Source organism: Nerophis ophidion, linkage group LG24 (genome assembly GCF_033978795.1).
Source record: "Nerophis ophidion isolate RoL-2023_Sa linkage group LG24, RoL_Noph_v1.0, whole genome shotgun sequence".
NCBI classification, from domain to species: Eukaryota; Metazoa; Chordata; class Actinopteri; order Syngnathiformes; family Syngnathidae; genus Nerophis; species Nerophis ophidion.
The window spans coordinates 31,027,515-31,037,635 of record NC_084634.1 but is presented as its reverse complement, the minus strand read 5'-3'; the positions used below and the strand labels follow the sequence as shown (position 1 = coordinate 31,037,635).

The 10,121-nt window shown below is 42.7% G+C and overlaps 1 protein-coding gene across 1 annotated transcript in view; it reads left to right on the top strand.

Annotated features, from left to right (window-relative positions):
• Positions 1–6,880: 6,880 nt before the first annotated feature.
• Positions 6,881–10,121, top strand: part of si:ch211-142k18.1 (uncharacterized) — a 28,524-nt gene continuing 25,283 nt past the window's right edge. Inside the window, exon 1 of the mRNA XM_061886123.1 lies at positions 6,881–7,003. The gene's annotated coding sequence lies outside the window, so the exon portion shown is untranslated. The remainder of the gene's footprint in view (positions 7,004–10,121) is intronic.

Below are 10,121 nucleotides of genomic sequence, written 5' to 3'. Positions count from 1 at the left end.
CCAAAAAAATTTGAAATGGGGACTCATCAGACCACAGAACACTTGTCAACTTTGCATCAGTCCATCTTAGATGAGCTTGGACTCAGCGAAGCCGGCAGCATTTCATGGTTTTGTTGATAAATGGCTTTCGATTTGCATAGCAGAGTTTCAACTTGTACTTACAGATGTAGAGACAAACTGTAGTTACTGACAGTGGTTTTCTGAAGTGTTCCTGAGCCCACATGGTGATATCCTTTACACACTGACGTCGCTTGAAGAATTACAAGTCATGGGCATGCTGCTTACGTGCAGTGATTTCTCCAGATTCGCTGAACCTTTTGATGATGTTACAGAACGTAGATGGTGAAATCCCCTAAATTCCTTGCAATAGCTCATTGAGAAACTGTCCGTTCTTAAACTGCTCGGCAATTTTCTCACGAAGTGGTGGGCCTCACCCCATCCTTGTTTGTGAACGACTGAGCCTTTCGTGGAAGCTGATTTTATGCCCAATCATGGCACCCACCTGTTCCCGATTAGCCTGTTCACCTGTAGGATGTTCCAAATAAGTGTCTGACGAGCATTCCTCAATTTTCTCTGTCGTTTTTGCCACTTGAGCCAGCTTTTTTTAAACATGTTGTAGGCAAGTTTTTCAGTTTGAACGGTAAGTTTCTTGTCTATTCTCAATCAATCAATCAATCAATGTTTATTTATATAGCCCCAAATCACAAATGTCTCAAAGGACTGCACAAATCATTACGACTACAACATCCTCGGAAGAACCCACAAAAGGGCAAGGAAAACTCACACCCAGTGGGCAGGGAGAATTCACATCCAGTGGGACGCCAGTGACAATGCTGACTATGAGAAACCTTGGAGAGGACCTCAGATGTGGGCAACCCCCCCCCCTCTAGGGGACCGAAAGCAATGGATGTCGAGCGGGTCTAACATAATACTGTGAAAGTTCAATCCATAGTGGCTCCAACACAGCCGCGAGAGTTCAGTTCAAGCGGATCCAAGACAGCAGCGAGAGTCCCGTCCACAGGAGACCATCTCAAGCGGAGGCGGATCAGCAGCGTAGAGATGTCCCCAACCGATACAGGCGAGCGGTCCATCCTGGGTCCCGACGAGCGGTCCATCCTGGGTCTCGACTCTGGACAACCAGTATTCTATCTTGTCTATTCATTTGAATATAGGTTGAAAAGGATTTGCAAATCATTGTATTCTGTTTTTATTTACGATTTACACAACATGCCAACTTCACTGGTTTTGGGTTGTGAACATTAAACTCAAAGACAGATATGTTCAGCACCAGATTATAGCTAAATCGCTAATTTCCATCTGCAGTCTTCAGTTGGATCCAGAGCTTTATAACTACTTTACAGCTACTAGCATAGCATTCTTTTTTTCTATTACAAGCTAGACAATACAAAATAAAATAAACTAAAAGTATTTGAGAAAACAGACTTATTTAGTGCATGGACATTACTTTTTTCAAAGTGAACTCAATGGTTGCTTATGAAGCATCAGCCAGCTTCTACTCAGAAAAGTCTGTCCTGCGTCGAGTCACCCCGAGTGGATTAGCAGACGTTATCAGCGAGAGCACAGTCTGCCAGTGTCATTGGCCTCGGCCAGCGACCACCCTCAGGGGGGCTCGTGTGGTCAATTTTTTAAACTACTTTTCTTGCTCAATTTATTCACAGTCACTTATCTGCGCTGGGTTTGGCAAACACTCCAGTGCATTCATGCTCTGCTCTACTCATTTATGGACAATATTGAGAATGTTGCTTTATTCTAGCAGGAGGGCACTTGATAGTTAATTTGTGTTTAACCTTTGTGGCCTTCTTATACTTTCATTAGTTTAATGGATAAAACAACAGAAAGTGTTTGGAGGAAATTGATGACTACTTTGAATCATCTGCCAAACTAGCAATCCAGCAGGATTTATGGACTATTATATAACCGACCACCCATGCAATCTTTCTCTATTTCTTTAGTGGTTTGCCGTTCAAACTGTAGTTCAAGTATTGTTCCGACACTACCTGCTGGGGTTATCCAATATAGCAATGCTGTGTGAGGCTGAGCCAATCAAAGGTCACGATAATGAACCGATTTGCAGGGTTCGGTCCTTGGCCCTGCACTCTTCAGCATCTACATGCTGCCGCTAGGTGACATCATATGCAAATACGGTGTTAGCTTTCACTGTTATGCTGATGACACCCAACTCTACATGCCTCTAAAGCTGACCAACACGCCGGATTGTAATCATATGGAGGCGTGTCTTAATGAAATTAAACAATGGATGTCCGCTAACTTTTTGCAACTCAACGCCAAAAAAACGGAAATGCTGATTATCGGTCCGGCTAGACACCGACCTCTATTTAAGAATACAACTCTAAAATTTGACAACCAAACAATTAAACAAGGCGACACGGTAAAGAATCTGGGTATTATCTTCGACCCAACTCTCTCCTTTGAGGCACACATTAAAAGCGTTACTAAAACGGCCTTCTTTCATCTCCGTAATATCGCTAAAATTCGCTCCATTCTGTCCACTAAAGACGCTGAGATGATTATCCATGCGTTTGTTACGTCTCGTCTCGATTACTGTAACGTATTATTTTCGGGTTTCCCCATGTCTAGCATTTAAAGATTACAGTTGGTACAAAATGCGGCTGCTAGACTTTTGACAAAAACAAGAAAGTTTGATCATATTACGCCTGTACTGGCTCACCTGCACTGGCTTCCTGTGCACTTAAGATGTGACTTTAAGGTTTTACTACTTACGTATAAAATACTACACGGTCTAGCTCCATCCTATCTTGCCGATTGTATTGTACCATATATCCCGGCAAGAAATCTGCGTTCAAAGGACTCCGGCTTATTAGTGATTCCCAAAGCCCCAAAAAAGTCTGCGGGCTATAGAGCTTTTTCATTTCGGGCTCCAGTACTCTGGAATGCCCTCCCGGTAACAGTTCGAGATGCCACCACAGTAGAAGCATTTAAGTCTCACCTTAAAACTCATCTGTATACTCTAGCCTTTAAATAGACTCCCTTTTTAGACCAGTTGATCTGCCGTTTCTTTTCTTTTTCTCCTATGTCCCACTCTCCCTTGTGGAGGGGGTCTGGTCCGATCCGGTGGCCATGTACTGCTTGCCTGTGTATCGGCTGGGGACATCTCTGCGCTGCTGATCCGCCTCCGCTTGGGATGGTTTCCTGCTGGCTCCGCTGTGAACGGGACTCTCGCAGCTGTGTTGGATCCGCTTTGGACTGGACTCTCGCGGCTGTGTTGGATCCATTATGGATTGAACTTTCACAGTATCATGTTAGACCCGCTCGACATCCATTGCTTTCCTCCTCTCCAAGGTTCTCATAGTCATCATTGTCACCGACATCCCACTGGGTGTGAGTTTTCCTTGCCCTTATGTGGGCCTACCGAGGATGTCGTAGTGGTTTGTGCAGCCCTTTGAGACACTAGTGATTTAGGGCTATATAAGTAAACATTGATTGATTGATTGATATTTAGGAGTGATGTGACAAGGGAAGACTTTGGTTTGTTCAGTGTTAAGGAAAAAAAATGTTAAAAAGAAAGATTAATAATACAAAACCAAGACCAGGGAAGTTGGCATGTTGTGTAAATCGTGAATAAAAAAAGAATACAATGATTTAAAAATCGTTTTCAACTTACATTTGTATACACAATTGAATAGACTGCAAAGACAAGATACTTAACGTTCGAACTGGAAAACTTTTTTTAGTTTTTGCAAATATTAGCTCGTTTGGAATCTGATGCCTTCAACATGTTTCAAAAAAGTTAGCTCATGTGGATTAAAAGACTGAGAAAGTTGAGGAATGCTCATCAAACACTTATTTGGAGCATCCCACAGGTGAACAGGCTAATAGGGAACAGGTGGGTGCCATGATTTGGTATAAAAGCAGCTTCCATGAAATGCTAAGTTATTCACAAACAAGGAAGAGGCGAGGGTCACCAGATTCTAGGGATTTCACCATCTACGGTCCGTAATATCATCAAAAGGTTCAGAATATGGAGACATCACTGTCCGTCAGCACCATGCCCGTGACCTTCGATCCCTCAGGCGGTACTGCATCAAAAAGCGACATCAATGTGTAAAGGATATCACCACACGGGCTCAGGAACACTTCGGAAAATCACTGTCAGGTACTACAGTCTAAAGTCTACGGCGTGGCGCAGTGGGGAGAGTGGCCGTGCGCAACACGAGCGTCCCTGGTTCAATTCCCACCTAGTACCAACCTCGTCACGTCCGTTGTGTCCTGAGCAAGACACTTCCCCCTTGCTCCTGATGGGTGCTGGTTGGCGCCTTGCATGGCAGCTCCCTCCATCAGTGTGTGAATGGGTAAATGTGGAAGTAGTGTCAAAGCGCTTTGAGTATCTTGAAGGTAGAAAAGCGCTATACAAGTACAACCCATTTATTTATTAATTTACTATGCAAAGCGAAAGCAACAACACCTAGAAATACAGCCGGCTTCGCTGGGCCCGAGCTCATCTAAGATGGACTGATGCAAAATGGAAAAGAGTTCTGTGGTCTGACGAGTCCACATTTCAAATTGTTTTTGGAAAAGAGGAAAAGAACCATCCAGATTTTTATAGGCGCTAAGTTAAAAAAGCCAGCATCTGTGATGGTTTGGTGGTGTATTAGTGCCCAAGAAAGGGGTACCTGACACATCTGTGAAGACACCATTAATGCTGAAAAGTACATACAGGTTTTGGAGCAACATATGTTGCCATCCAAGCAACGTTATGGACGCCCCTGCTTATTTTAGCAAGACAATGCCAAGTTTGTGTTTTAGTTTTTTCCTCTGTGTGTAGTATTTCCTGTCAGCGCTCTTATTTTGCCTGTTTCCTGTGTTTCTCCCTGGGCGCTGTTTCACCTCAGCTGCGGCTGATTGGTAACTGGCCTCACCTGGTGTCAATCAGCCCGCTCCTATTTAGACCTGTCTTCCCATCCAGTCTGGGCTGGATTACTTGTCGTTGCTCTCTGTCGCTCCTGTCGTGTCAATGTCATTTTCTATTTGTCGTTGCTACCTGTCGTGTCGTGTGGTGCCGTGTCAATGTCACTTCTGTATTGTCGCTCCTGTCGTGTTGTGTTGTGTCATGTCATGGCAGCGTAACGGGATGCTATATTTCCGTAGCTGTTTGTAGTTTACTGTCTTTTGTTCCATGCTTCCAATTTTTTTTCACGCAATAAGTAACGACTTATGTTTTTCTGTTCACTACCTGCTAGCTTCCACGCTAGGCACTTTTGTTTTTGCTAGCTTTCATGGTAAGCTCCATTTGTTTTCTAGCTCCCATGCTAGCTCTTTTAGTTATTTATCCGCCTCATGCCCACCTTTTGTTTGTACCCTTTGTTTTGTTTTGTTTTAGTGTTTGAATTAAAACAATGTTTTCTCACTCAATGCCTGCCTTCTTCTCTGCATCTTGGGGTTCGTCACAAAAAAACTCTGACAGAATAATCCAGCCAAATTCGAACCCCACAGAGTCATCTATGGCAGAGAGGCTTAATTTAGCGTTAAAACTAATGGCTAATTTAAAGAAAAGTTTGGCCAATTTTCAAACCCTCTCCCACCCACCCCTGTTGACCGTGGGCCTATCCGGGGACGTCTAGGATCTGTCACTTGAGGGAGGGGCTAGGAGTAGCTGTGCAGCTAAGACACAGCTACTCCTCACACAAGTGGGTCTGCAACAGATGGCGTCATCATCTCTGGTGGGCTGACACACGCCAACATCATCTCCAGTGGTTCTGCAACAGACGGCGCCATCATCTCCGGTGGGCCGGCAGACGCCACCATCACCTCCGGTGGGTCTGCAACCTACGGCGCCATCATCTCCAGTGGGCTAGCAGCAAGGGACGCCAGCATCATCCTATACGGTGGGCCAGCAGCTAGGGACTTAACCATCATCCTGTCGGGTGAGCCAGCAGCAGGGAGCGCCACCACCATCCTGTCCGGTGGGCCAGCAGCAAGGGACGCCAACACCATCCTATCCGGTGGGCCAGCGGCAAGGGGCGCCACCACCATCCTGTCCGGTGGGCCAGCGGCAAGGGGCACCACTACCATCCTGTTCGGTGGGCCAGCAGCAAGCGGCGCCACCACCATCCTGTCCGGTGGGCCAGCGGCAAGGGGCACCACTACCATCCTGTTCGTCGGGCCAGCAGCAAGCGGCGCCACCACCATCCTGTCCGGTGGGCCAAGAGCAAGGGGCGCCAGCACCATCGTCTCCGGGGGGCCAGCAGCAAGGTGCGCCACCATCGTCTCCGGTGGGCCAGCAGAGGGCGCCACCAACCTTTCGTCAGCCACGGATGTGGTCATTTCATGGGCGACCGCCTCTGGGTTTAATAGGTAGAGCAAAAAATCCTGGGTCTTAAGAAAAGGTGATGTAACACAGGGGTGAACATGCCCTTTCCCAACTACTTGGCACGTGTTGCAGCCATGAAATTCTAAGTTGATTATTTTTTGCAAAAAAAAAATATATACATTTATGAGTTTGAACATCAAATATATTGTCTTTGTAGTGCATTCAATTGAATATAGGTTGAAAAGGATTTGCAAATCATTGTATTCCGTTTATATTTACATCTAACACAATTTCCCAACTCATATGGAAACAGGGTTCATACAATAACAAAGGGGTAGAAATGTTGTGTTTTTGTCTTTTCCCTGCCTTTTCTTTATTTTTTGTGTCAGTTTTTTCTTCAGTCAATTAGTCCTCAGGGAGGCACACTTGCAACAAATCCGTACCCGGTAGTATTTAAGCTCGTCACCGCCAGCTGGTCCCTGCCGGTTATTGTCTCCTGCACCTCCTACGTGCACATGCCTGATTCGCTTCGTCCTGCCTGGTACTTTGTCTCTTCTTATTCTTTTAATTCCTCACTTCTTGTGTTTGCTCCCTAGCCCCCCTGATGTAAAGAGGATTTTTGCGTTGGACCCTTTGCTTTTGCCTAGTGCTTCTTGGCCATCTCCCTTGCCGACCACTGAGTGACCTGCTTTTGTAAGTTTTTTCATGGTGTGCACTTCTGCCCCATCGCCTTTGGTTAAACTTTTTGGAAAGTGTTTAATTTTTTGTAATTCAACCTTGCCTCCCATCTCTGCATCCTGGGGTCAATCCCTTGATCAAATCCTGAAAAAATAAATAAATAATTTGCTATTGATAATATCCTACAATGTATAACCATTGAAATATGTCATTAAAAAACAAAAACGTACTTAAATGTGTATATGGATCACCTAGGTCAAACATTGTTATGTTTGAGAACTGGATTAAGGCAACTTCAACTGAAATCAGTCAAAAATAACTTTCTTATTTGGAGACTTAAACATTGGCCTCTTGAACCTTAACAAACAAAAGTTCATATATATTATTTTATATAAACAATGTACAGCCTTAGAAAACAGAGTTGGGACAAGGTCTACAGTGAAAATAATGTAGATCAGTGGTTCTCAACCTTTTTTCAGTGATGTACCCCCTTTGAACATTTTTTTAATTAAAGTACACCCTAATCAGAGCAAAGCATTTTTGGTTGAAAAAAAAAGAGATAAATTAGTAAAATACAGCACTATGTCATTAGTTTCTTATTTATTAAATTGTATAGCAGTGCAAAATATTGTATTTGTAGTGGTCTTTCTTCAACTATTTGGAAAAAAAAGATTTAAAAATAACTACAAACTTGTTGAAAAATAAACAAGTGATTCAATGATAAATACAGATTTCTACACATAGAAGTAATCATCAACTTAAAGTGCCCTCTTTGGGGATTGTAATAGAGATCCATCTGAATTAATCGACTTAATTCTAAAAATTTCTTCATAAAAATAGAAATCTTTAACATCAATATTTATGGAATATGTCCACAAAAAAATCTAGCTGTCAACACTGAATATTGCATTGTTGCATTTCTTTTCACAGTTTATGAACTTACATTCATATTTTGTTGAAGTATTATTCAAAGAATATGTTTTTTAAAGGAATTTTTTTGAATTGTTGCTATTTTTAGAATATTATTTAAAAATCTCACGTACCCCTTGGTATACCTTCAAGTACCCCCAGGGTTACACGTACCCCCATTTGAGAACCACTAATGTAGATGATGCATATGGTATTTTTTTTAAATTCCTTCGAGATGCTTTATGACAAACATTGTCCATTGAAAATACTTAGTAAGAAACAGAATACAAATAATCAACCATGGATGAGAACAGGAATACAAATGCTTGGTAAAAGAATAATACATTATATAGAACGTTTATAACACAAAAGTCTACAGAAGCAGAAAACAATTACAAAACGTATAAGGACAAGCTAATACTACGAACATGTAGAAAATAACATTGCAGTCAATTGTTGGTCCACAGGGCTTCACGGTGGCAGAGGGGTTAGTGCGTCTGCCTCACAATACGAAGTTCCTGCAGTCCTGGGTTCAAATCCTGGCTTGGGATCTTTCTGTGTGGAGTTTGCATGTTCTCCCCGTGAATGCGTGGGTTCCCTCCGGGTACTCCGGCTTCCTCCCACTTCCAAAGACATGCACCTGGGGATAGGTTGATTGGCAACACTAAATTGGCCCTAGTGTGTGAATGTGTTGGCCCTGCGATGAGATGGCGACTTGTCCAGGGTGTACCCCGTCTTCCGCCCGATTGTAGCTGAGATAGGCGCCAGCGCCCCCCGTGACCCCGAAAAGGAATAAGCGGTAGAAAATGGATGAATGGATGGATTTTGGTCCACAACAAAAACATCATGAGAGCAGTACATGGGCATCCTAAATAGCATTATTAAAAATGCTGCTAAAAAGGACAATCTCAAATACTTCTTAGATGGAATTTAAAAAATGACAAAATGATGAAGTAGTTGAAAGCATCAACATTGGAAATCTGGAGAAAAAGTTTCTAGATTCCGAGTTGGTTGAGGACGTGAATGATTGAAACCCCAACTCTGTTTTCCGAGAAGGTATGACAAAAGAGGAAACCATCAATATTGTAAAAAAAAATCTCAATGCAAGACCTCAGCTGATTGTAACATAATTGATATGGAAACAATCAAAGATGTCAATGGAAATATTTTTTTTTTCTTTTACTGAATGACACTCAGAATGTACATGAAAATAAAGAATGTGGGATTTACAATATTAACTATGGACGATAAAACACTGAATATTGACAAAATATGAACACCACACCACCTCTCGATCGACATATTTAACAATCAAGCGAAACGCAACAAAAATGCAACAAACAAAGCAAAATATGAACACGAAGGGTAAAAAACAAAAACCTACTTATAATCTGATATATCGCATACATCATTATACTTTAGAACTTTGTTGTACAAATATCCTTCAGCGTTTGTCCCTGACACCCGCATTTCAGGCTGGCCGCTCTGGAAACAGTCTGTAGTAACTCTCTCCACCCACACTGCTTAGTGCCTTGTCTGAGTTGCTGTGACTTAGATTACCATAGTAACTATTTAGATTACCATAGTAACTAATTACATTATAATAGTAACCTTCTCAGTGGCCTAGTGGTTAGAGCAGGGGCGCTCACACTTTTTCTGCAGGCGAGCTACTTTTCAATTGACCAAGTCGAGGAGATCTACCTCATTCCTATTTATAATTTATATTTATTTATTTATGAAAGAGACATTTTTGTTAACAAGTTAATGGTGTTTAATGATAATACAAGCATGTTTAACACACATAGATTCCTTTCTTTCATGAAGACAAGAATATAAGTTGGTGTATTTGATTCTGATGACTTGCATTGATTGGAATTAGACAGTGGTGCTGATAACGTCCGCATTTTCAAATGGAGGAAAAAAAAAGTCCTCCTTTCTGTCCAATACCACATGAAAGTGGTTGGATTTGGCATCTCATTTGTCCAACTTGCATACTCGTTTTTAAACACTTTGTTATGAGAGTAGCATATGTGTGTGGCCCTTTAATGTCTGGCAGCAGGTGAGTGACGTCAGTGAGTGTGCGGGTGGGCAAGCAAGGGAGAAAGCAGTCGCTGAGGGCGGGGGAGAAATACATTGGCATCAAACTCCGTAGCTTGCTAGCTTGTGCACGCTAGCTTTCTGAGACTCTTATTTTGTTAGCACAGGCAGGATGAAACAGGTCTTT